This window comes from Zosterops lateralis (assembly GCF_965231275.1).
Source record: "Zosterops lateralis genome assembly, chromosome: 12".
Lineage (NCBI taxonomy): Eukaryota > Metazoa > Chordata > Aves > Passeriformes > Zosteropidae > Zosterops > Zosterops lateralis.
In genome coordinates, this window is record NC_139772.1 from 17,272,370 (window position 1) to 17,300,029 (window position 27,660).

At 40.3% G+C, this 27,660-nt stretch overlaps 1 long non-coding RNA gene across 1 annotated transcript in view; it reads left to right on the forward strand.

Moving 5' to 3' along the window:
• The window catches only part of LOC310914002, a 49,460-nt gene extending 22,049 nt beyond the window's left edge, over positions 1 to 27,411 (forward strand). The window contains exon 3 of the long non-coding RNA XR_014590941.1: positions 27,343 to 27,411. This is a non-coding gene — a long non-coding RNA (uncharacterized lncRNA). The remainder of the gene's footprint in view (positions 1 to 27,342) is intronic.
• The last annotated feature ends 249 nt before the right edge of the window (positions 27,412 to 27,660 follow it).

The following is a 27,660-nucleotide window of genomic DNA, read 5'->3' on the forward strand; positions in this document are numbered from 1 at the left end:
AGCTAACAGCTGTCAAGTTATTCAAGTCATTGTAATGTGCTGTGTGCTTGCTTTCCTCCCCAGCTCACCAAGAGCATGTTAGAAATCACATTCCCTTTCTTCTGCAGAATGACAAAGTTAATCCTGCCTTGCATTGCTTTTAAGACAAACTCATAGCAAAGGCTGTCTCTTAAATTTGTCAGTTAGGATATTAACGGAGCGTGAAACTTTGATGTTAAACTGGCATTTGATGAACAGGGTTAAAAATCACTTAGAGCCACGTTCTCTGTACTTGCTGTGTTTGTGTGGAGATGCAAAGGATGCAAATGCACCCTCAAAAATTTATTGGGCTGCTGTAATCAGAGAGAACAACGTGTTCCTGGCATCGGCTGAGTGGGAGATGCATTCCCTGGAGAACACCCAAGGGACACTAAAGAGGAATCCAAGGTTCTTTCTGTTCCATTAAAATAGTGTTTGCCATATAACAATAACGCAACATTAGAAAAACACTAGGACACTAGGAAAAAAAAAAAAAAAAAAAAAAAAAAAAAAAAAAAGTCTTTATCAAACCAACTTGAAAACCAGTACTCTGAGACATTCTTAAAATCTCCAACCCAGGCAATGCCCATATCACTCTGTTCTGACATCTGTTATTATTTCTCCAGTTCCAGTTATCCTGGCTCATTGCTCTCTTTTTATACATAAGACATTGAATGAATACCTTACACTTTGGATGCTAAAAGATTTAGCAAATTTGTTTGCTAAACCACGATTTAAAAAACTAATACTAAAAATTAACATTAATACGTTTTGTGATATTTCTACAATTTTTTTACGTGGTTGAAATCAGAAATCAAAATAAGTTGGATTGGGCAATTTTTATCTCATAGATTCCAATTTTATCCTTGATAAGCAGGAGTTGCTCATGTTGTGAATGAGGACAGATCTCACTCTTACATGTTCCTTTTGCTCTGATCCTCCTGTTTGTGAGACAGGGCACCTGATTCAAGTACCAGGTGAACAATAGGCACCTTTTAAGGATATAGAACAAAGCTTTGTGTACTTTTCTTTGATGTTTATGGTCTCTTAGATATTTTAAGGCCTTTTTACCTTTTCAGATGTCAGTAGATTCTTATGAAAAAGCAAATTGAAAATATTCTTTCAACTGTTCTGTTGTTCTGGTGCTGATCAGCCAGGAAAAGCCCTGTGTTGGAACCACTCTGAAGAAGGGTTTATCATTTACCAACAACACCCTCGCAGAAAAACCAAAATACATCCATTGTTAGCTTGTGGTAGCTTTAATGTAGTTGGAAAAGGAAGAATAACCTCATTCACATCAAGGTAATCCTAATTTTTGATGTGTTAGTGATTTATGCCTGAAGTAAGAGGCACATGAATCTTGCAACATGAGGATGCTCTTGTTCATCACTTGACTACTGTTGGCAAATTTGCTTCTGAATCCCTGCAAATAAGTGCTCTGTTGTCCCAGAGAAACTTGCATTCTGTGCAGCAAGAGATGTGGGGTGAAAGGCTACCCTGCAGTGGCACTTTGGATTAGGAACCTGCTTCCCCCACTTGGAGTGCCTCTGCTGAGGAAATGCTGCAAATGCATTACCTGTTTGAAGCCCTCCTGACTCCAAGCTTCCAGAAATGAGGGAAAACTCAAAACTGTGTAGTGACCAAGCTTTTAAATAATAATCAAAGTCTCCAGAAAATATTTTATTGGTAATTTGACATTACTCTGCACAAAAATATGATGCGAGATGGTGCTTTCTAGTAAAGCAAACAGAATATTTTGTTCCTGAAGTGAACCAAACACCATCCTATAGAAATTCTCATTCAGTCAGTTTTTTTCAGCTCCACGAGGGTTGAATACACTCGGAGGGTGTCCAGCACAGAAATAGCCTAAAATAATTTGTGAGAAGGTATGGTCAAACGTGTCTTGAAAAAGCAAAAAGGTTTTAATTAAATAAGAAAATAATAGAGAACAAAATAATAAAAGCCATGCACATTATAGGGACAGGTCCCATACACCTGCTACAACACACTGAAAATGCTCTGAGAAGCTCTTCCTCATGCTCTTCTTTAAGTATTGAACAATTTAGGTGGGGTTTTTTTGGCAAACAGCCCAATAGAAAATAGCTGCATTTCTGAGGAACAGCTAAAGAGACCTATCAGTGTTCTTGTCTTGGCATTGAGCCAATCACTGCCAGGAGGGTGTACAAGTTTCTGGTATTTTTTCCTTAAAAGTCCTGGCATGGAACTGGAACCCTTTTCCTCATATAGAAAACATCTACCTGGTTGTGGGGGGTGCAGTGCCACAGCACCCCTTGGAACCTTGAGCAGCCTCTGAATCCCAGAGCATCCTGAGCTGGAAGGGATGCACAGGGATCGTCCAGTCCAGCTCCTGTCCCTGCCCAGACCCCCCAACAATCCCCCCTGTGCCCCCCTGGCAGTGCTGTCCAAGCTCTCCTGGAGCTCTGGCAGCCTCGGGGCTGTGCCCATTCCCTGCGGAGCCTGGGCAGTGCCTGAACCCTCTGGGGGAAGCAGAACCTTCTTTCCCTGCTCTGCAGCCTGGCCCAGCTGAGTGCTGGCATCACACACAGCACACACAGCATCAGGTGGGAGCTCACCAGCGTTTGCTCCAGGGGTGACCTGAGGATGTTTCCATGGTGATTTGCATTTGCTGTTTACCCCAATGCTTGGCTTGAGCAGGACTGGCAATACTTGAGTGTTCTGGAATTAATCTCTTCTAAACTGAGATCCTTGCGCCTTGTAATTACTTAATATTCTCGCCATTACCACTTAGCACCATATTGTTATTTCCAAGCCTCTCTGCTCAGCACAATATTCCTCTATTTTTTTTTTTTTTTTTTTTTATGATTCAACCTACAAATGAGCACTACTTTGTTACACATCACTTAGTTACGTTCTCCCTGTACTCATTATATCACCCCTTGTGGGTAGCGTTGCAAAATACCCAAGATATTTGAAACAAGACACTTGGGAACATAAAAATTCAGTGGGAAAAAGAAAGCAAAATGAAGTGAAATAAAATGTTTTTTATATCCAAGTATGATTAGCTTTTTATTGGAGTTTTCTATTAAGGAAAATTATCTCTAAAGCCCCCTGTTTATCATAGTTTATCAGTTTGGTGAGAAAACTCCCAGCAGGAAGGGTTGGTGCTGTGGGAATATTGCCTGTGAGCAGGAGCAGGAGCCATTCCATCACTTGGTGCTGGCAGCTGTGTGTGCTGAGCCTTGGCAGGGTCCTGGCTTTTCTTGGAGCCTTGTTAGTGCACAGTGCCCTGAGAGCGAGGCACTCGTCAGTCCTGTGCACAGAGCTCAGCACTCCTCACTTACTGCTTTGCTTCCATTCTTTTCTCAATTAAGAAAATTCCTACTGCTATTCCTCAAAATGGGGGCTGGGGGTGTCCAGGGCAGGGAATAGGGATGGGGAAGGGGCTGGAGCCCCAGCAGGGGCTGAGGGAGCTGGAAAGGGGCTGAGCCTGGAGAAAAGGAGGCTCAGGGGGGACCTTGTGGCTCTGCACAAGCCCCTGACAGGAGGGGACAGCCGGGGGGGTCGGGCTCTGCTCCCAGGGAACAGGGACAGGAGCAGAGGGAACGGCCTCAGGCTGGGCCAGGGGAGGCTCAGCTGGGACAGCAGCAGGAATTTGTGCATGGAAAGGGTGCTCAGGCCTTGGCAGGGGCTGCCCAGGGAGCTTTGGAGTGCCCATCCCTGGAGGTGCTCAAAAAAACAAGTGAATGTGGCACTTTGTGATATGGTTTAGTGGAAGTGGTGGGATTCAGTCAAAGGGTAGAGTGGATGATCTTGGAGGTCTTTTCCACCTTTAGTGATTCTGGGGTGAGGTTGAACAAGCAACCATTGCTGAGCCATAAATACTCACCTTCACCCATCCTGGCCACAGTGTTTGTATCAGCTGCCAGCCAGTCAGAAGCTGATCCCCTGCAGTCAAGCTTTACTCCACTAAAATATTCTTTCTTCAGCCAAACTGTTTTAAATCTAGAACAGCTTAAACTAGGCTGTTTTTTATTAGTTTATGAACTGCAACCAACCTTGGCACATGCTTTCCTACTCCTTCCACAGACCTTTTTTCCACGATTTTGGCCTGCTAAAATGGTATTTTACTAATGATTACAAGGGAAAGAGCGACTGTAAGGAAATTGATATAGTACACAAGGTGCAGATTCTGCAAGCAAATACTACTTTTCTCTAACAAGAGATTTTCTCATCAATCTGTATTTTGGTTTTTTCTTGCCTGAACAGAGGTCATCCACTTCAGTTGTATTGCTGACTGTGATTTTTTAAGATTGCCATCATTACATAGCTGTGCAACATCATTTTCTATGGGAAATTTTCCCCTTTATCAGACACAGTCCTCTTTTCTTGACAGTTTCTCCCAAATGATATGTTCACAGCTGTATTTTGGTGCATAGATGTTTGATGTGAAGTCAATAGATGAAGAGCCAAGTGCTGAAATCTGCACACTCTGCTCATTTTTACAGGGGCAGTGGCACCATTTTGTGGATACTATTTTTTTTTCTTGTGGTTATGATTTGTGAGCCTTCTGGTTTTTTGAATTTTGAATTTTTTTTCTCCCAAATGCTTTGGTGGAGCCCTTCAGCTGGCAGTTTCTGTGCATGCATTTGTCAGCAGGCAGCAGATGAGGAGAAAGCCAGGCTAATGAAGAGCCTGGAAGGTGAGCACATAAACCCTAAAAAGCTGGTCCAGCCAATGCCTGGGAAATGAATGTCAGTGATAATAAGATAGATATCATTGCCAAAAAGGCATTTTTTAAAAACAACTGTTTAATAGAAAGACTTTAAATGATCAGTATCAGCTACTGGAGGCATTCAAAAGGAATCACAGTGAACTGACAGTCCACATTGATTGTTTTAACATTGAAGACAAAGGTGCAGGAAGGAGAGACCCAGACAATGACATGGATACAGCCAGAAAATCCGAGAGGGAAGGTAAATAGCACAGAGACTGCAAAGACAAGCACTGAAGATATACAGGATTTTCCAATGATGATAAAAGGGAGAAAGCTTTTAAGAGTGCAGCTTTCAAGAGCTCAGTTTTTATTACCCAAGATTAAAAAAAAAAAAAAAAAAAAAAAAAATTGAAAAAACTTTTCCTCATGCCTCATGTTTAGAATCCACAGGATGCAAGGTGGGTAGATGCTGGAGGGGGGATATACATTGATTTCTCAAGTAGCTTTTTTCTTTGAAAGCCTGTTAAGTAAATGCATTTCAAAATGTGAATGCTCTTTCTAAAACTTTCAGCAAATGCTGGTTTCATGCCACCATCTCTGTGAGATGTAAATTATTACAGTGGTGCACACTGGCTGCTCAGATTGGAGACCAGGATTGTTTACAAATGCACAAACAACAGAACCACTGGCTGTTTTTGAGCATGGAAACACTAGGATTCCACATGAATATGCAGGCTACCTGGGCCAGCTTAGATAAGACTACTGAGAGAAGCTTTACATCCTCAGAATAGAAGATAAAATGTATTTGTATCAAATCTATGGGGTTTTGGTGTATGAAATAGAGGCATGTGCCAAGTCTGACCTTCTCCAGCTCCAGCTAATGGGGCATCACCTTCACCCACAGCACATGAGACAGAAATGTTCTGTTTCTAAGGCCAAGTTCATGCAACTTGCAGTTTTCTACTTGTGTTTAAAATCCAATTTTAACTACATGATTTTTTAAAAAATAGCATCAGTATAAAAGCCAACTCAACTGAAAAGTAAATAACATATATTTTCCTTACTGTTTCATGGTTTAAATTGTGGAGAAAATAATTTTGAAAGCTTCCTGGGGATAATTTTTTGGAAGGTGCACTGTTTTAATTTCTCATTTTAAATGCGCTGACAACAAGCACATTTTAAAACCTCATGGCACAGTGCATCAGGTTACCTAATATTAATTTAGTTTTTATAATTTATTTACTATAGTATTGATTACATTAGCATTTGGATTAATGACCTTTTAAATGCTCAAAGACTAAAGGAGTTGTCTGGTAAGACGAGAAGACAGTCATGAGGCTGAAATAGTTGGCCAATCAGCTTTTTAAAAATAAATTAAAGATTGTGTAAACCAAAGCAATGTTGAGAATTAGGGCTTTCTAATGAGATCATCAGCTCTAAATCAATACCAACAGGGCACACACTTTTGTTTGATGTTCACTGTGTACTGGAGTGAATTTCAGTAATCAATCACTGGCTTTCTGACTTGCAGATGCAGAGTCCACCTCAGTGAAAGGTTTGAGACTGCAAAGGTTTGAGACTCTGTGCAAGTTTGGGGAATGTAAATTGGACTGTTTCCAAATGGGATAGCTGAACTTTCCTAATCATATGTTAAACCCTCTGAGAATCATACAGTGGGTTGAATTGTAGCTGATCCCTTGTGAAAATAAGGAGGTGCGTAATTTGCCTAATCCAAACCTACCCATGAGTCTCAGCTGCCAATTCTTTGCTGATATCAATATAATTTAAGAGGATAAAAACCACAGGCACAGTGATGGCAGGGGGTTCAGGAGAACAAAACTTTCCTACTCTAAGTATGGAATCTGACTCTGGGACTCTCCTCTTCAATTGCTTTTGCCATATCTGTATACCCATTTCTTCTCATGTTGTTTATTCTTGGGGTTTTTTTCCTCTCCCTTGCTCTCTCTGTCCCTATGAAGATTTCATGTGCTGACTTACAAATTCCTGTGATCAATTATGAGTGTAAAATCAGCAATAGGATAATCAATGCGCTTTATTATCTCACTCTTTATTTTCCAGTTTGTTGAATAACTGTTTGCACCCAAAGAAGTACATTATGGTTTTGCTTTTTTGCCCCCCATACACCAGTTAAAGTTCATAGTTAATCCCCTAAATAACTTGTATCAGTGAGGAGGTCCACACTGGGTTCTGTGGCTGTAGGAGCCTCATGGATTTGCAGCCCATCCATAAAGGAGAAACAGTGAGGAATCCCATGGCTCTGTGCTTCATGTGAATTCAGTTTGTGCAATCTGGGGTTTTTTTCTTTAGCTCTCTTGCAGTGAGAGTCATTGCTCTCCTCTCCTCTCCTCTCCTCTCCTCTCCTCTCCTCTCCTCTCCTCTCCTCTCCTCTCCTCTCCTCTCCTCTCCTCTCCCCTCCCAAACCCAAACTGTAATTTGTCCAGAGCACAAGGATTTGGTGGAAGTTACGTTCTATTCTCTTGAACACTGTGAGTGGAAGGGAAGGGCAGGCTGGATCCCAGCTGGCAGCACACAGCCGAGGACAGGAGAGTTTGAAACCACCTTTGCAATGTCTGTGTGGGCAACCCTCCATAGCTTAAACCATAGGGATGGTTACCAAATGTGGGAAGGGCACAGATAAATGCTGTCTTCAGCTGATTAACCATTCTCTGATGAAGTTTTTGCTGTGTTTGTGAAATCATGGGAAACAGTCTTTTGCTAATACACCATTAATTTTTAAGTATGGTTTCCAATATGAAATATTTTTATTTTGGCTATTCATTTTTAATGACTCCACAATGCAACTCAGCAAAACTATACAAAGCAAACCAATAAAAATATGATGCTATTAGCATCAAATATTTGCATAAAAGCCATGAAATACTGAAGCAAAGAGTTTGGAGGTAACTGGCAGTTCATGCAATGAAGACAAAATGCACAGAAGCTGCCATTAAAACATTGATTTATCAGAACAAGCTTAGAGTGCTGCATTTACTGCATATCCCCTTCTGGCAAACTTTTACTTTGGAGGTATAATAATGGAGGTTATTAATCATTTATTGTGTCCTGGAGCCACGTTCATCAGGGTTCCTGTTGTGAATCCAGTGGGTGGTCAAACTTGTTACCTTTTGCCAGTAGCAGTGCCTTACCTTAGCCAGGAAATTGCCTTCAAAACACAGATTTGTGCTTTTTGTCTTCCCATGAAACACACAAATGACCAATTTCACTTTATAACTTCTAGGTATACGTCATGAGAACTTGAAATAAAGTGTTTACTTGTATTGCATGACAGCAAGGCAAATGCATTGTTTTACAGAATATCTTTGTAGATCCTCAAAATATGTGGTCAAGAATAATTCAATCTTGTGTCTGGTGGAGCTGCATTATTTGAAGAACAGAAGGGTTACACTGATAGATTCCAAAAACTGGAGAAAGAGCAGAAATCTGTAGACAAAGTATGAAAAGAAGTAAATCAATATTAATCAATATAGACTTATTTCACTGCCTTATTTTAGAAAACAGCTTTTTGTGGTTTGTTTTTTTTCTTGGTGGATTTCTTTTTTTGAGTGGGGGAATAAAATATTTTAAATTCCAAATATTTAAAATTATTTTTTAAAGATCTCTGAGATTTTGACAGTTTCCTTTTCACCTCCAGCAAGGCCCACAGGGGCCAGTAGTGAGAAGAGAATGGAAGACAGGATTGGTTACATCAGAAAAAAAATCACAATTGCTAAGCAAACTAGTCAGGGAAGCCAGGAAACTTATTTATATATAAAATATGTATATCTATAATAGTGTAGTTGCATTTGAAGATGTATTCATGGAAAAAACATATAAATGTGCAAATATGCAAGTTGTTATTTTCCTTTACTAAAGTACTCCAACTGGCAGTTGTTCTGGGTGCCCTGAAGACCTTAAAAACCAAATTAAGGCAAAGGTACAATGTAAAGTCAACTCCTAAGCTTCAAAATGAGGAATATATTCATAAATTGGTTTTGTATATCCCAGACCTCTGAGTGAATTTTATAAGTGCCACATTATTTAATGATTCCCCTGGAAATCAGCTTGATACTTCCCATGAACTGTACCATGGGAAAATGTTCATTCCAGGATCACAGTAGTGTAAATTCATATTCCTTTGATCTTTGCACTTAACTACTAGAGAATGTTTAATATATGGATTCTGTTTTCCAGGTGTTTAATAAAGAGGAAGGATTTGGGAGCAGGAGGTGTTTGTACACTGACAGACACAATAATGAGCATGTGTGTCTGTGTGTGTGCAGATGTGAGAGTAAATATGTGTGGACATGATAGTGGATGTTTGTTGTCATCAGCTGTTTAAGGATCCAGGGATATCGGTCAGACTTACATCCTAATCTCTAATGTGTTTTTTCCCTCATTAACACCAACTGCACACCTTCATCTTCTTCAGGGGGACCTGTGATAGGCTGATCCTTGTGAAATACACACTTGCCAATGGTTCAAATGAGACTCTGAGCACTAATTAACATTTCATTTTATGGCAGCCCTTTCTTCTGTCCTATGCCTGCACACTCCCTAGGTGGAGTGAACAGATGCAGTCACACATCTCGTGCCTGGCAGCAGAGGCATGTCAGGCTTTAGAATAAAAGCAGTCAGTCACCATCAACATCTGTCTGTGTGGCTGCTGTCCATGGACAGAGGATGGGATGGCACTGCAGGACTTGGCTTGCTCCTTTGTTGTCCAGGGAACAGCTTTTCCTCTTCTTTGATCTTCATATTCTATATTCAAGTTTGAAATGTGTAAAATATTTCTGCTTCTGGCTGCTAGACATTTATGCAGAGAGTATAATGCAAGAACATTCTGTGAGGTAACGGTAATTAGAATTTGTCAAATTAACTGAATTTTCTGAGTTGTAAAACTGTTACTTTTAAAAAAACTCAGTGTTTTGCCCTCAACATCTCAACCTTTGGTGGTTTTATCTTCCTTAATTATAGTACATCAGAGTTACTACATTCACTTTTAAGTGACCTGAGAAGGTGCTAAGCACTTTCTCATGAGAACTAATTGGCCAGTTTTGTAAATGTAGATGCACTGTTGAGTAAAATAGCACTGAGTTTGTGTATGACTCAAGGACTCTCTTCAACTGCTTCAGACACATTTACTGATGTTTATGCATGATTATTTTAAAATATTGTATCCATTAGTACTGGGTCTGTGTCATTGCCTGTCTTGCTGTGTTTTTGCTAACATGTATTAAAGGGATGGCCATCAGAGGAAGCCCTTCTCCCATCCCTGTACCCTGGGGCAAATAATTTTTTCTCTCGTACAGTTATCTTTTTTTGGCAGTTTTCTGCACACTCAGACGTTAATCTATGCTGCATCCTGACAAAGCTCTCTTTTATTTCACATATAATGCACACATACATGTGCAGCCCAGCATAGGAGTCAGCAGTGCCCTGGAGCCAGCAGGGACATCCCTGTCCTGGGGACATCAGGCCAGGCTGGGAGGGGATTGTTCTTCTCTGCTCTGGGCTGGGGCAGCCTCACCTTGAGTATTTTGGTCACCACAGTACAAAAAAGATATTACACTATTGCAGAGTATCCAAAGGAGGCTGTGGGGATGGTGAAGGGCCTCAGGGGGAAGCTGCATGTGGGGCAGCTGAGGGTCCTTGGTGTGTTTAGCTGGAGGGGACTGAGACTCATGAGGGCAGGAGGAGGGGCAGGCACTCATCTCTCCCCTGGGGTCGGGGACAGCACCTGAGGGAATGGCCTGAAGTGTGTCAGGGCAGGGTTAGGTTGGGTATCAGGGAAAGGTTCTGCTCCCCCAGAGGGTTCAGGCACTGCCCAGGCTCCCCAGGGAATGGGCACAGCCCTGAGGCTGCCAGAGCTCCAGGAGCCTTTGGACAGCACTGCCAGGGGGGCACAGGGGGGATTGTTGGGGGGTCTGGGCAGGGACAGGGGCTGGACTGGAAGGTCCTGTTGGGTCCCCTCCAACTCAGCATCTTCTGTGACTCTGTGGTCTCCCTCCTCTCAGACATCCACACCCACAGACTCCTCTAATTCTCATCCCAGCCTTTCCAGGGAACCAAGGGGGCTTTGCCACTGAAAACTTTGCAGAACCCATGTGTAAAAAATGGGCAGAAAACAACAAGGGAGGGCAGCTAACATCACATGGCTTCTCCACAGAACAACAGTATGAGGTGTTACTGTAAATTAGGATTGTGCTGTGATGTTGGGGAGCAGACCCCACAGGGTTAAGGGTTGCATTCCATTCCCATTCCCATCCAAACCTTGTTATGGGATAAACCTGCAAACATGGGTGTCAAAGCACAGCAGCTCTGGCAGCATCCTGGTGCTGCTGGCACCTCAACACTGGCAGCTGCGCTGAAACCTCCATTTCCTCCATTTATTTATTCACCTTATTTCCTGTAGGCCACAAAGTAACTTTGAAAACAGCCTGATTTTAACTAAGTCATGCAAAAGAAAGGCAATAATGATCTTTCACATGAGATCAGGGCCTACACCTGTCTATGTTAGATCGTTTAATTGCCTTTTCCACCTGCGTTTTGGAATGAAACTAATTAATGCTCTTTTCTTGCATGGCTTCAGTCTGATATTAAGGAGCTCAACATTCCCATTGATGACTAAAATTAAATAATCATTCTGTAGAAAAGATATGATTAATTAATAAACTTTGAATAAAATAATTCATTTTTGCTTTTAGAAAGCCTTTTACGGTTGGATATTATGAGGGCAAAGGACACAATAGTACGTGCAATAAAATTGTGTTGAATTCCACTTCCTCATTTGTCTTTCTCCCTCTCTTTTGTTCTCTTTGTAATAAATTTCTTAAAGATTATTTAATTTAATTAACGTTAAGAAAAGTACCTAATTCAAGTAGGTAGGCTAGAGGTTCCTTCTCTTCTACTGTGAAATACTAGTGTGAAACCAGCATCAGTTGTCACCTTTCCATCTCAGAAAAAGTAGGATGGCTTCTACCTTTGCAGTTGCAAAATCTGTATTTGTATTTCTGTGTGAGTGGGGTTCTGTGTTATACTTTACTCGAGGGCATGTGTATGTACACACAGATTGTATGGATCAGTTGTATCCTATAGAATCCTTACATTAAATGTAGACCCAGGCTGTTTGACCTGTGCTGCTATCCTTGTTTTAAAACCTCAGCAAAGAAAATTGGCTTCTCTGTTTTAGGGGGAAAGTCTCTCATTTCCTCCCAGGCTAGAAAGGGTCCCCTTGACTTTCAAAGTGCTGCAATAGGCAGGGCTGCAGTCGGGTTTGTACCAGTTCTGTCACTCAGTAACATTTAAGCCTGTCAGCTGAGTACCATGTACAAATGCTAAATGTGATGGATTTGTTTTGAAAATATTTTTTTTAAATAAGGAAAAGGTGGAGTGTGCTCTAAACTGAAGCTTCCCTGTGAATTTTAACACACTGTGGTGTAAATATAAGAAGCTTTTGTGCCAAGATTCTAAATAGAAGCTGGAGTGCTCAGTAAAGGTTGTTTGCCTTAAATAGATAAAAAAAAAAAAAAAAAAAAAAGTTCTTTAATACATTTTCATATTCAGCTTGTGGCTTAGGAGTCACTGCAGGACCTTTTCCCAGTTGATCCATACCCACAGGATGGATCAGTAGGAGCACTGTTTTTATCATCTTTAGTATTGGAAAGAATTAGGTTTTTTCTGATTTAGACTGTTATCTAAATAATGTGACCATTTCAACCACAGTTTTAAGGCTAGAAATCAGTTGATAAGATGCAGAACGACATTAGCAGATGAGAAGGATTGCAACACATTTGAATTTCTGCTTATAATGTGTTTGCAACTTCTGGAACTGCTCTAATGTTCGGTGTGTATGCAATTACTTCTGACACTGAAGGGAGAAACTGCCCTTCATGAATTTTAATCCAATGGCCCTTTGGATTCTCCTCAGCAGCTTTTCCCTGTCTTTTGTTGTTAAGGCAATGCAGACATATTTGAGAAGTGGTGTTCACTATACATTTTAAGAGAGTATACTGCTTGGAAAGGTTACTGGAAAAGTTAATTTACATTTGGAAAGCTAAACAAAAAGCAGTTAAAAACTCCCCACTTTTGCAAATGGTGTGTGATATGAAAATATCTCACTTTTGGTGGAAGACTTATTGATCCACCATTGATTAGTGGAAATGATAATGCTACCAAAAATTAACAATAAGTCAAATTTCCAGTGTTTTATTCCCAAAGTTGAATTCCTGGCTAGCAGAAAAGGACCTAGTGCTGTGGGTGAGACACTGTGTCTTAAATGACTACTGTGAAGCAAACAAATTGTCTGCCTTGTGCTGTGTCACTGATATCACCAGCTGAACTGGGCAGTGTCTGAGATTTGGGGTTTTACCTCACTGTTCAGAAGGAAAGTTCCTGAGAAATCCTCTAATCACCTGGGAACATAAATAGCTTCTAGGAGAAAAGCACTATGATCAATATGTTGTGCAAAAAAAAAGATGTGTTCAGATAACCAAGACAATAAAAAATACGTTTGAGAATAGAGGACAGAACACTTTCAGATATGTTCTCTGAATTGTTCAGCAGTCCAGAGAACATCTTTTATTTCTTGAGATAGATGTGGATATGTTGGTCCATCACAGTGAAGCTCACAATGTAGAATGAAACTCTTTGCTATATTTGTTAAGGTAAAGGTGGCTGTGGGTAGTTTAGTGACCTGTTCCTCAGATATTCCTCTGGAAATACTTCCTTGGGAGCTGGCACTGGATGTTTAATTTTCTGCAAAATACAGCACACAATTTACCTGGTGCACTTTTAAAGGAGTCTCTGCTACACCTTTGTAGCTTCAATCTGTATTTCATCACTGTTTCTTCAACAAGAACAGATACTTTAAGGCTGACATATCCAATGTGAGTGTGTTTAAAATGCTGCAAAACACCTGGCCACCACCACCTGGACACTCTTGACAAAAAACCTCACATTTTTCATGCAAATCTTGGAGTCCTCAAGCTAAAAAGAAAGAATATCGTGTTCATTAAAAATATTATGGCCAGTCTCCTAAAACACTCCATGAAAAAGATGCCTATTGCTTTTTCTTACTCTAGACCTTTCTTTCTTGCTTTCCCAGTAGCCATCAGAGGAGACTCAATCACTAAAATTCCAGATTCTGAATAGACTCTTGTGACCATGTATTGTTTGATGCATTGTGTGACAACACAGCCTAAATATTGTCACACATTTGGGGTCCAGTCTGATTCTTTGTGTGACAAAGATGAATTTCAAGTGCCATAAAGTTTTTTAAATCAGATTGACAGAAGTTTAGCAGACATAATCCTCTTCTTTTTTTCCCCCCAGGTTTTTACAAGCATGTTTTTCCTGCACAAATTCAGGAGCAAGCAGTTAACTCCCAGTGGTTTCAAAGCCATGGGAATTAAGCAGGTGCTTAAAGTTAATGAAGTACTTAATTGCTTTGTAGAACCAAGATGGACTGTTGCATTGCAGGTACAATGAGAAATTGTCCCTGATTTCCTTTCTGAGCAAGGAGATTTTTAAGAATCAAGATTTCAGTAGCAGGCCATCTTTTCACCATTTATGCATAATTTGATGGTTGAAAATTGTAATGTTCTGTTGCAATCTAGGTGGGTTCAGTTGCAGCATCGTTAAAACCATTCAGGCTTGATACAAAGATTTGATAAATTTTCTAAATAGCAGGACTGAAACCACAGAGAGCTGGGTAACGCCTGAGCGGTGATATCACTGTTTTAGCAAAATACAGTCAATGCCAAGTCACACAGACCAGAAAGTCTACAGCAGTGAGGTGAATGGATCACAAGAACAGACTTCCATCTTGACAGATGGGGCAGATTGTCACGGGGGAATGGACTGGGGAGAAGGAAAAACACTGATGGCTTGAAGCATGAGGATATTTTTGTTGGAAGGAGGTATTTTTCTCACAGTAGATAACTTTGCATGTGGAAATGTTACACCAGATTTCAGTTCTCAGTTGCACTGGTGAAAATCCAGTCTAGTTCTTGGCACACTGAGTCACACTCTTGCTGACCATGGTCTTTCCAGGTGAGGCAGGATTCAAGAACCTTACCAGCATTTTTTTAAAATCAGATACAAAGCAGGGGGAGTATTTATTTCTGTTAGAAAACAACGTGGCTGTAGCTGTGGTTTGTCACTGGGCAACAGGACAGCACTGAGAGGTAGTACAGAAATTCACCTTGGATCATTCACATTGTGTTTGTGCTCTCAATCTTACCCTAGTGGACATCATTTACTCTTCTGTTCTGGGCTGGGCTGAAGGTGATTTTCCTCATGGTGGCTGTTACAGTGCTGTGGTTTGGATTTGGGATCAGAATGTTGGGAGCACAGAGATGTGTTGGCTGTCACTGGGCAGGGCTGCCAGAGAGCCAAGGAGTTTTCAGCTCCTCATCCCACCCACGAGGGGCTGGGGGGGCACAAGGAGCCAAGAGGAGACACATACAGGATGGGTGACCCCAACTGACCCAGGGGACATTCCAGACCCTGTGACATCATTCTCAGGATATAAAATGGGGTGCAGAAGGAAGAAAGGGGGTGATGTTTGGAGTGAATGTGTGTTTGCTCCTGAGGAACTGTTCCATGATCTCCTGGGGATGGCTGAACTCCTGCCTGCCCCTGGGAAGTAGGGAATAAATTCCATGTTTTGCTGTGCTTGTGTGCATGGATTTTGCTTCACTATCAACCTGTCTTTATCTCAACCCACGGGTTTTCTCACTTGGACACTCCTGCCTCTCTCCTGGATCCCAGTGTGGGGGAAGTGAGTGTGGCAGTGGGGATTTGGGTTCTGGGGAGGTTAAACCAGGACAGTTAAACCACAAATGCTCTTTAATTAACATGGCCAACATCTGTTACATTTCCTCATCTTTAAAGCAGAGCAATATTTTACTCTTGCATGCTAATGTTTCTTGTGGCAACAAAGACCCAGCTTCAAGAGGAAAGAAATTTGTTATTTTTGTCTCAGAGTAACTTTAAACCGTTTATGGTATTTCTGTTTAGAATAATTCCAGAGGTGTGTCTATTTATCTTCTGCATTAAAATTCAAGAAAAAGGTTTAGCTTTTGGCTTGCCTTGGGGGCTAAGCTGTGCAGCAGACATGCTTCTCTGAGATAATTTGTTTTCTAATTGCCAATCGTTTGCTGAAATACAATTAAAGTTATTGCTCTAATATTAACATCAACATCTTGATTGCCTTATCAGAATATGAATATGTATTTTTCTTACTCTGCTTGGAGACATCTTTCACTAACTTTCTCTGAACATGTAGCTCTTAATTAAAGAGAATTTTTAATTCAGATGTAACAGTACTTTTCCAATGACTATTGCCAGTTGGTTGGAGGGTCAGACCTTAAACAGGAGTCCAGACTTTCATCAGGTATCACCATAACACCAGGACATGTGTTCACCTGGAATATCTGAGCCTTTGGATCAGTCCTCACAAACCATCCCATCTTTGTGCAATTGCCAGAATTTAGTTTGCAAGCAGGCAAATCCAAGCCAAACAGAGATTTCATTAAAACTGGAATATGGTGAGGAGCTGGCAAAGCACTGAGCAGCCAGTCTGTCTGGAGGGAAAAGGGACACTCAGGCCACAGGAGGAGAAGGAGAATTCTCAGCTCACTGAGCAGTAACAAGGGAGTTTTCCTGAGCAGCTCCCCTCACTCTTTCTGGTCTGGAGAATCACTTATTTGCTGTAGTCAGACCAGAAAAGAGATTGAGCACAGCTTTATATTTAAAATGGCATTTATACAATTCTTTACCTTGGCTTTTTTTTTTTTTTTAAACACTTCTTTACAAAGATGTTTAATGAGCAGGATTCTTTCAATCATTAAAAGCAGAAGAACGTTCCAAAATAGTTACAGAAATGAACAGGCCACTTGGGATGACAAAAACTAGAGATATAGTGAAGAAGCAGTCCCATTTGGTGATGAAATTGTTCTTTTTCACTCTAAGAGATCCTTTATAAAATCTTTTTTTCTCATTTAGTAATTTTCCTTTTATGAAAGTGTATCTATTTCCCATACCTCATTAGCTTCTGAGCACATATGAATATCCCACTGAGTTACATTGAAAATTATTTTTTTGAATATGATAGAAATGCAAAATTGAATCCTAGTTTAAAAAAAAAAATAATGAAATTGACATTTATGCTCTAGCGAGTTGTTCTTGAAAATGAATTAAGTGTATAATAATCAGCAAAGAATTAATTTTTAATTTGTATCATGTAGGGGTTAATTGATCCATGTTATAGAATTTGGTGTTTCAAAACTGAAACGTGATCTTTAGTGGCCTTACAGGAGACCTCAGGTGGCAGGGATCAGGTGTGTGTTTGCTTTCTGGAGAAAATTTGGTACATTAAATGTCCAGCAAGGAGGGTGACCAGTTGAGTAGAACCAGTGTTTTGGTTTTCCCCAGATCCAAATTTCCTTTTTCATTTCAAACTCATATGTAGGTCTGAATTCCTTTTCACACTGTTTTTATACCTTAATGAGCCATTAATTCAGTTCAGACCAGAGTTACTCTGCAGATTAAGGTGTCCAGAAATTAGGACTCTGTTAAATACACTAACACATGTTTATGTGGGGATTTATTCCATGAATGGGAAATCATCAGAATTACTACTACGCTGGATCAAGTGTTTTGCTTTTTGGTGAAGTGTGGCTTCAAGTAACAAAGAAGAATTAACCGACAAATAAAAGCCATGATGTTTAAAACTTGTGCTGCCACATTAATAGTGTGATATGGTTTTGGATTTCCAAGCTCAAAATGTTGAGATTTACTATTAATAATATGAGCCCATCATAGCAGGCTTCAGCTGAGCTCTTATGAAAACAAGTCCATTTAGCAGTGGTTGTTGTCTTGGAAAAAAAACAACCCATGCTGATAGTCCTTGGAGAGATTTTTCAATTAAAAAAACACCCAAACTGCTAGAAATAATCTGCTGTGATGAAACACTTAGGATCACTACATCTCCTTGTACATGCAGTAATTGTGGACATTTTTTATGAGTCTCACTATGATAAAACACATAACACTTGTTTAGAAGTGTACAAAGAAGTAACTACAAGCCTTGTAGAGCATACAAGCTCTTTCATGTTTCAAGGAACTCAGTGTTTCCTGCTATGCTGTCTCATGTTTGGAATTGCCTAAAGTGCCTTTTTAGTGCATAGATGCTGCATAAAAATCAGCTTGCCTCATTGATTTCAATGAGCAGTTCCAAGGTCAAATGTTATTCAGCTGTAAAATTATCTATTAAATTTTTTTACTAAGGGAAAGCATCTGAGTATTGAAGGACAAGATAATAGTCCATTTACTGAATACAAAGGATTGCCTTTTGTTTGTTCAGCACATCTTTACAATGGGGATGTGCCTCGCTTCTCAACTGCTATTTATAGCATTACAAACCTTAGGGTGATCACCAGTTGTGAACAACACATTGTTAGAAACACAGGGCTGTGGAAATGGAGTTCTTGATATATCACAAGTGTATGCAGAATAATTAGAAATAGGAAATGGGAGGAAAGCTTAAGTTTTCCTGAAAATTGCCTAAAACAAGAAATAAAATCAACCAACCAAAAAACAGAGCCATTAAAACTAATGTGTGGCCAGGAGATAACGTTGTAAGTTGTTTTTTAGAGCGTTGTCAATGCATGTGGGGGAGACAGAGTGAATTAAACTCCTTTAATTCCACCTAGAGATAACTGACATTTTCCAACAGATCCTCTTTTTCAGGGATATGTCTGAGCTGTTGCACTTTTATTTTTGAAAGTATTTTGCTTCAGAGGAGAAAGAATATATTTTTTATTCCAAAATGCTTTAGCACAAAGCAAATTTTATTTGGTTGGTTGTTTGGTCAGGGTTTTTTTTTTTAAGTTTTAGCTTTACATTAGATTATTTTCTCTAGGAAAATTCAGGCAGTCTTACAAGTAAAGCTGTGATCCTCCATGCCCATGAGTTGAGGCAGTAAGACTTTTGGCAGAGCACGTTCCCTCTTGAAGCCAAGCACTAATAGTCTGTGTGCATGTAATGTTAGCAGGTAAGAAAGGAGTGAGTCCTTCTCCTGCTTCCTAGCTGGAGACTGTGCAGTTCAGAGAGTGAGACTGAGAGAGCAAAACCCCACTAGGCAGATCAGCAGGGGGGAGAGAAACCTCCTCAAAGTCTAACAGGTATTTGCCTGTAATGTACTACCCACTTCTTCCCAGTCAGGAATGAGATCTTGCTTTCAACAGGAAAACTCTTCGGTCTCCTGTGCTCTTGCCTTCCCTCATTAAGGGATACTTGGCTTGCTCAATCTCCCTCATTAAATCCCAGCCTTCATCAGAAGATTATGGTAATTTAGGTTATGACTTTGAGGAATCCTGCTAAATTGGAGGTGTCCCACCTCTGCAGTTGGTACAGCCAGGCTCCAGCAGAGTCTGCCTGAGAAAAGCTGGGCTTAAATGGCTTCAGCCTCCCCCAGGTACAGAGCTGTGGTCAACATCTGATAACGGAATTAAACCGCTTGGATTCAGCTGCTCACACTGTCCTTGCCTGGTGAGAACTCCCAGCCTACCTCTAATAGGAACCTCCATTTCCATTTCTTATTTCCCTTAGTTATCCAGCTAGATTGGCCACAGAAATTCAATAGCAATTGCTGAGGCTCTGTGCACACAGAGTCATCCCCATCTTTGAGATAAGGCACTGAGATACCCATTTTCATGTGAGCAATTACTCGCTCACCTGGTGACTGTAAAAATGCTTCCAAACAAATTGTAACATATTCCCTGCTATTGCACCACTATTTCCCACAGGACCCAGCAGATAACACAGATGTGGCAGGATAACTGGCATTCCTTTATAATGTAGTAAAATAAATTGTGTTTTTATAGGATGGCCTTAATGTACAGTAACACAAAATTCTTGAGAGAGGCATCAACAGTAAACTGGAGTTAAAAGGAAAATTTTACAGAGGAGTTGCTGAGGTTGTTGAGTTTTCAGGGGATGATGAGGTATGTGACTGAACTACCAATATGAGTTAAGACAAGTGAAAGAGTAACTGAAAATTATGAAGCATCTTAGCTAAACTGAATGATTTTCATGCCCTTATTTCTGTGATTAAGATTTTATCCATTAGCATACAATTTGTCAGCCTAGGCAGACCTAACAGAAGAATACTCACAGCTCTGTATGCTCAGTAAGATGTGGAGAATGGATTATATAATTTATCTAGCTCTTCCTTGACAACAGTTTAACATTTATTACAGTGGTCTGCACCACAATGTTTCTGTCTTGACATTAAAGTTATGACTTCCGTAATTTTATCATAATTGTTCTTAACTCTTTCTCTGAGAATAAATCAGCAGCACCCAATCAGAGCAGAGGTGAGGTAAGGAGAGAGAACTTTTATCAGCTTGTCTGATTGTTAGCAATAATTTTTATTTTTATTTTTATTTTTATTTTTTTTTTTTTTTTTTTTTTTTTTTTTTTTTTTGGTGACTTCACCATGCTCATATCCCTTGAGCAGCAGTGTGTCACCTCAGCCACAGGAAGACATCCTCAAGCAGCCTGATACTGGAAAGCTCACTAGAAATTTTGCTCAGACTCCTAACCCAAAAGAATATCAAATTACAATTTTACAAAGGGAATATTTCTTGGGCTTCAGTGGAAGAGGAACTGAAAGCTTGAGAACAACTTCCAAGTGGAAACTTGGAAATTGTATTCTTATTTAGTTACTTGGAAATGTTATTCTTGTTTAGTTATGTAAAGTTCTTACCTGTTTCTGACAGTGCCTCTTTGGAAACACCAGAGCTCTGGAGTGTCGCTGTCCACGACACACAAGGAACAAGGCAGGCAGCAAGAAGTCTAGCAAGGAAAGCTCTAATTTTATTTTCTGACTCTATCTTATATATCCTTTTGTCAGAGGTCAAAGGATTGGCTACACAGGCTGCCACCTCTCTGACCTCACTGGTGAACATCACCATCAATCATATTTCTCCTCCTAGAGAAGAAATATGTAAACACATGGATAAGTTCTAAAAATACATATAGTTTACATCAAGCTGCATGAGAATTTCCACTGCAGGGATTTAAAGACTCAAAAACAAGAAAATTCAGGGTGACACTGGAGTTCTCCATTTATCTACAAGGTGTTTCTGTCCGTCATTAATTGTCAGAGCTGTCCCAGCTCAGGAGCATGTGCATACAACCATGAGGAACAAAGGTAAAGCCCAGTTTCAAATGCTCTTCTGGGAGAAAGAATGTGATTTTGATAGTGGCTCTACTCTTGTTTCTTCAGAGGTCTTCTGGTTTTTGATTGGTTATTTTATGAAACCTTTTCAAGTAGTTGAGGTCTTTAGATGTAGAGCTGTTCTTCATAACTTTCAGTTAATAACTTTACTATTATCATTTGAAGAAAGGATTGTTTTTACAGTTAAATCAATATGACAGAAAGATCAGAACATAGTGAGGACCCTAATGGCTGCAAAGATTTGGAAGTGGTTTTAATGAACACTCAGCAGGCAAGAAAATTCTCTTTTATGTTCGCTCCAAATAAAAATAAACAAACTGAGGAGAAAAAAAGAGGCTGTGGCCAACCTTATTATATGAGAAGTGGCCGTGAAATTATTTATTTCATCTAAACTAAATAAGGCAAATTATTGGCTCTTCATGTAAAACACAAGGGAAGTTTTCAGAGGGCTTATGAAGCAAGAACATAGTTTGATGGATAATTATAGAGTCAGCTTACAATTAAATCATAGAATGTTCCAGGTTGAAGGGGATCCACAAGGATCATCCAAGTCCAGCTCTTGACCCTGCACAGGACACCTCAAAAATCCCCCCATGTGCTTTGTCATGCTTTAAAAAAGAAGCTATTATTTTCCTTAAAGTGCAGGCTGTACCCAAAACCTCAGGAGCTGAGATCCTCTTCTACTTTCATGTTGGCATATGTATTTCTATAGTGTCAAATAATACAAATGGTGTATAACTTAATACTATATTGCTATCACTATATTGCCATATTCACAGATATTTACCCAAGTTTAGAACATTAGGAAGTGCCTTTACACTGAAAAAATTTCTCCAGCTGCCATAGTGAATCAGGTGAAAACACGGTTGAAAATATCCACGATAATCCCAGGAATCCTTTGTTTAGCTCTGTGAAGAGTCCAAAACCTGTGGAAAACCATCTCTGCGACACTTCTGAAACCCATTTCTGTAATTTCGGGGGGGGGGGGGGGGGGGGGGTGTTTGTCCCACTTCCCGTGTCCCCTCTAAGAGGCTGAGTGTCTGGCAGGCTGGAGTGTCAGGAATGGTTGCACTCAGAATGTGCCTCCTTCCATTTAACTCCCTGAGAAGTCCCAGATGATATAAATGATTCAGTGGTCTCATGCCCAGAGGGAGATGAGATGGAGAACATGATGGAGCAGAGCCTGTAGTGCTGGGCTGTGGGCAGGGCAAAGCAGGGTCAGAGAAATACAAAGGACTGGGCAGTACCTCAGACAGAAGTTCAAGCCCTGTAATTTGAAAGGTGATTTCAAGTTCTGCTCTACACCATGTCCCTGTGTGCTGCAGCTCTCTGCCTGTAAAGTGGCTATAATAGCATTTCCCTTCCCAGGGGCTCACTGGGAGAACAGCTTCATTGCAAAGCACCAGCAACTCCCAAATATTGCCACAGATGAGCAAAGACCAGCAGCATAAAGCTGGTGTCATCTCTGGGCTTAGCAAAGCAAACACACAGGTGTTTCAGGTATGATCTTGGTGTTGGTTTTCTTTTTTCCCTAGTAGAAATGTGAAACTTTTCAACAAAAATAAACACATAAACATGGAAAAGAAGTTCTCAAACTAAAGTAAGAAAAAAAAATCAGACTACTTGGAAAGCCTAAACAAACACTGTAACATCTGTTTCCTAAGTTATTGATGGAGTCTGTCCTCAGGCTCATGTATGCCTTCAACATCTCCCAAAACTTTCTGTCTTCTGTGTGGTTTCAGAAGTCAGAATACAACTGACTAGTTGTCTTTCTGGAAAAATAAAAGTATCCCTCTTAACCTGAAGTGTGTATGTGGCTTAACTGAAAAGCAACCAGTGAGAAGGTGTTTGATAATGTTCAAGCTCTGCTAAACACACGATAAAATTACTTGTCTTATTTATTAGCACTGTAATAACCTTCCCATACCTGCATTCTCTACAGCACAAGGAAGATTTCAAATTACTCTTAATTTAAGTGGGAGAGACCAAACCTGAGCATTTAACAGTGGAGAAATAAGTGTCCAATGCTGTCAGTATTATTGCCTATGAATAAACAGGCAAAAGTACTTTCTCCTTGTGGTCTGCTATGAACACATCTACTAATTACGCTTCTCACTGAGATATGTTATTTACATTAATCCTTATAGCATCTGCCTATCACTTTCTAAAGTGGGTCTGTCTCTGCCTGCAGCCTGAGGGCAACATCTTACCCACAATATTCTGCCCCACTCAGGTGAGACCCACCTGCAGAGCTGCCCCAGCCCTGGGCCAGCAGAGCAAGGAGCTGGAGCTGCTGCAGAGCCCAGAGGAGGCTCCAGGATGAGCAGAGGGATGGAGCAGCTCTGCTGGGAGGAAAGGCTGGCCCAGCTGGGATTGTTCACCTGGACAGGAGAAGCTTTGGGCTGAGCTCAGGGTGGCCTTGCAGGGCCTGAAGGAGCTGCAGGAAAGATGGAGAGAGACAATTGGCAAGGGCTGGAGGGCCAGGCCCCAGGGAATGGCTGCCAGTGGCAGAGGGCAGGGCTGGATGGGATCTTGGGCAGGAATTGTTCCCTGGCAGGGTAGGCAGGCCCTGGCACAGGGTGCCCAGAGAAGCTGTGGCTGCCCCTGGATCCCTGGCAGTGCCCAAGGCCAGGTTGGACATTGGGGCTTGGAGCAGCCTGGGACAGTGGGAGGTGTCCCTGCTCATGGAATGAGATGATCTTTAAGATCCCTCCCAACTCAAGTCATTCTATGATTCTCTAATTTTAATGATTTGGGTGTTTTGCTGGCTCATTCATTGCTGGATCCAGACATGGAGCTCCCCAAAGAGCAAAAAGAAGAAATATGAACCTTATCTTTCTTTCTCTCCAGAATTTGAGGAAGGTGGATAGGAGAAGTGCATCAAGCTTGGAGAGGTGTGGATTCTTGGTCTTCCAGTCTTTCTGTAGGAGACCAGATAAATCAGGCCTAAATTTAACACAGTCCAAAATGTAGATGCTCAATATTTTGAGCTACACTCTAAGTCTGCATCATCTGACATCCAGTGTGTCAGATTTTCTAGCAGTGATGTTCTCTAGGGACATTTGGATTTCAAAAATATTTAGTAGGCAAGGTTTTCAGCAAAGACAGTTAAGAATCTGGAACACTTCCAAAAGGCTAATTTTGATCAGGACTGGAGTTCTGGAAAAGATAAGAAAAACTGGGTGTTTTTTTACTCCACAATAAAAGCTGGAATTCCAAGATAATGCTCTTGCATTTCCTTGTGTCTCCCAATGGCTCCTTGTGTCAGATGCACAGCCCAATCTGATTATATTGAATACTACTTATGTTCTATGTCAGCTGCTTCATGCTTCTGAGTGCACTGAGCTTGGTGACAGGATAAAAATATTTTCCTATAATGGCAAAAGAGAGAATTGCAGTCATTTGGAAGCTGCAGACTGTTCCTTCAGCAAAAGATTGGATGCTCAATTTAATTGGTTGTGCTTCACTAGAAAAAACATAGTGCACTCATTAAAACATCAAAACTCTAACTTCCAAGATATCTGCTCCTTTTTTGAATTACAACATGAGTAGAATATGAGATTTGATGATATTTCATCGTGGTTATACTTTTGTAACCACCATTTATAATTTGCAGACAATCTGTGGGGGACAGGGAAGCTCTGGGTATTATTGATTTACACTGTTGAGATCAATGTTATAAGCATATTTGCATTTATAAAATAGATGGAACAGCTTTATTCTTCTCCCTGAAGTCCTAAATCTATGTGAAGCTTGTTTTCTTTTTTACTTCTTTTTTTTTCTTTTTATTATAGAAATATATTTTAAAAAATCAAAATAAAATACTAAGAAATGCACAAAGCCTCATCTACCACTGCTCCAGCGGTTCTGTGGGCAAGGAACATCACACAGGTATGTAATTTCAGCAGCGTAGTCACATCCTCTGTAGGACAATATCCCAGAGTGTTATATGACAAGCCATAAAATATTACAAAGACAATGACTGCAGTGAGGGAGGGAGGATTATTTAGAGAAGCAAAGGCTTCATTTTGTTTTCCAAAGCATTCTGTCATGCAGTAAATTAAATATCAGAGGCAAGAGTTTTCTCTGGCAGTGCCCTCACACCCCACAGAAGGGGACAAGTGCTTTTCTAGCAGGGACACCAGCCAAGGAGCCATTGCTGTAACGAGCATACAGAGCTTTTCCCCATTCATTTTCATGTTTAATAGAACTCAGTTTGAATATTATGGTATCTCTGTTTGCTCTCCCCCCTTAGATTCCATGGTCAACACTGAAGGGCACTATTTGTGTGGAAGGCTGTGCTCAGCTTTAGCAAAGAGCTGGGCTGTGTCTTCCCAGGGCCCTGCTGAGGAGCTGGGAGGGCACAGAAGTTTGCGCCTAAGCTGCCTTTTTGGACAATCATGTTTTTGAAGCACTGAATATCCTTCCCATGTCAGATTCTTTTTTTTTTTTTTTTTTTTTTTTTTTTTTGGCTCCCAATTACTTTGCCTTCTGATACGTTTTGGAACCTTGGTTGGAAGGTCTGTTGTGTAATTCCAGATTTGGTGCAGCTCTAGGAGTTGTTGTGACTTACTGCTCTCTCTGCTTTTTGTAGCTCTTCTGATTTAGTTTCTCACACCTGAGGAATTCCAAAGGCTATTTGAAATGTTCAGAGAATGAAGAATAAGAAATCAGTGAGATGGTTTATCTGCCCAGATTTTTTTTTGCTTTACTCCATCACCTTCTCCACTTCCCATTTTCCATGCTTTATAGCATTCAGTTGGATACAAAGTGCACCTGACCATGTATTATTAATCTCATTACAAACTAATTTGTGAGGGATGCTGGCAATAATCACAAATACAGGCACACACATGCACCATGTCTTTACAGCTCCTCTCTCTCAATGTGCAGCAAATTAGAGAAATTGTAGAATCGTTCTCACTTCTTTGTAATAAGATTCCATTGAAGAGTCCAAAATTAATGAGATTCTTTTTTTACTCTTTATTATAAGAAGTTCGTTTAGAACTTAGCAATGAATAGAAGATGCTTAAGTAATTCTTTCTGACCCTGCATCATTTCACTTTGTGTTGTGCGATGTGCCTTCAGCCTTGAGTAATGACACTGCCAGAAATGGTCCTGTCACCTTGTACATCCTGAGAAATTGTGTCATCTCTGCAAATTTTATCTCCTGGCTGTTCCTGGTATTCATCAGTTCTTCTGAGTTCTGTTATGGGAGTTGGGGAACTCTAATTGCTAAACTTGAAATCTTAAATACTGCCAGGAACTTGCAAAGATCCTCCATACAGGAGTGAATTTCACCTGACTCTCTCCTAGAATATTGATGTTGGGGTCCTTATAATTATTTCTTCAAGTAGTTTCATCTGTGCAGCTCTCTGAGAGTCTTACCTGACCCAGTGCCATTTTATTTGGAATTCTGCGACAGCTCTCAGCTCACTCTAAAGCTGTGTCAATCTTCAGCTACAGTTATTCCTTGATCCTCTTTTATATGAAACTGATTCCCTTTGATATCTCTCTGGCATTTTTTATACAATTTTATTTTCTTTTAGTGTCATCCTCTGGCAAAAAAATATATTTTGTGTTCTGTATCTCCTTTCCCTGCTACAGTACTCCTTCAAGCCCTTGTAAACCTCTTTTCTTTTCTTATACATATTCTAAAACTCATTTCAAATACAATTCCAGCCCATTCCCTTTTCTTTCATCATTGTTACAGTCTTTTAACTTCATTTACTCTTATGTACCTCTGTGTTTGTGAATGTTTAGCTCCTTAAGCTTTGATTGCTTTTTGCATTTAGAGATTTTATTACAGTGCTTGCTGCTGGATGTCCTGCTATGCTCTACCCTCTAGGACATAGCATTAATGTTAAGAAACAATTTTTCTTCTGCATCTTCTTCCTTCATTTCTTTATCCAATTTCCTTTTATCCAACACTTAAATGACTTTTTTAAATCTCCAGTTCAATATCCTCACTTAGAAATCTTCCACTTTTAAGATAAAAAATGAAAATAATGGGGCCATTTTTAAACCAGAAGTTTCATCATGTCTGGCTTTTTGCCAAATTTCATTGATTCTTTTTAAATTTTTCTTCTTTATTACATTGTGTGTAAATTGTACTTCTGCTGTTATGTCATATTTTAGTGATTCCTTCCTCTTCAGAATTTATATCAAAGTGACTGAAAAGCATGGTCATTAACTTTCATGTTTGCTCCAATATATTTTTCAAATCATTGGCTCTTCCTGCCATTTTTTTTTCATTATTTTTAATTCTGTATTATATTTCTATCTCCACAATCAAAAAAAAAAAGCTAAACATTTCCTGATGTACCTTTCCAAAAGAAACCTTCTCCCTTGGATCTTGCAGGCTTGGAATTTAACATCTGATTTGTACAACACTGGTACCTGCAGAGCACAGCACTGGGCTCTTCATTCCCAGTTTTGTGACCCATCAGTGCTGAATCTTGCCTTAAGGTCTTTTATCAAGAGGGATTAAAAATCAAGGTACTATTATCTTGGGAACCTCTTTAAACAGTGGTGAATTTTTAGGTGTGCAACAGAGTTTTGATGGCAGATGAGAGGTGTGGAAGTGAAGGTGTCCTAGGCCAGGTTGGATGGGGCTTGGAGCAACCTGCTCTAAGGGGACCTGTCCCTGCCCATGGCAGGGGCTGAATGGGATGAGATT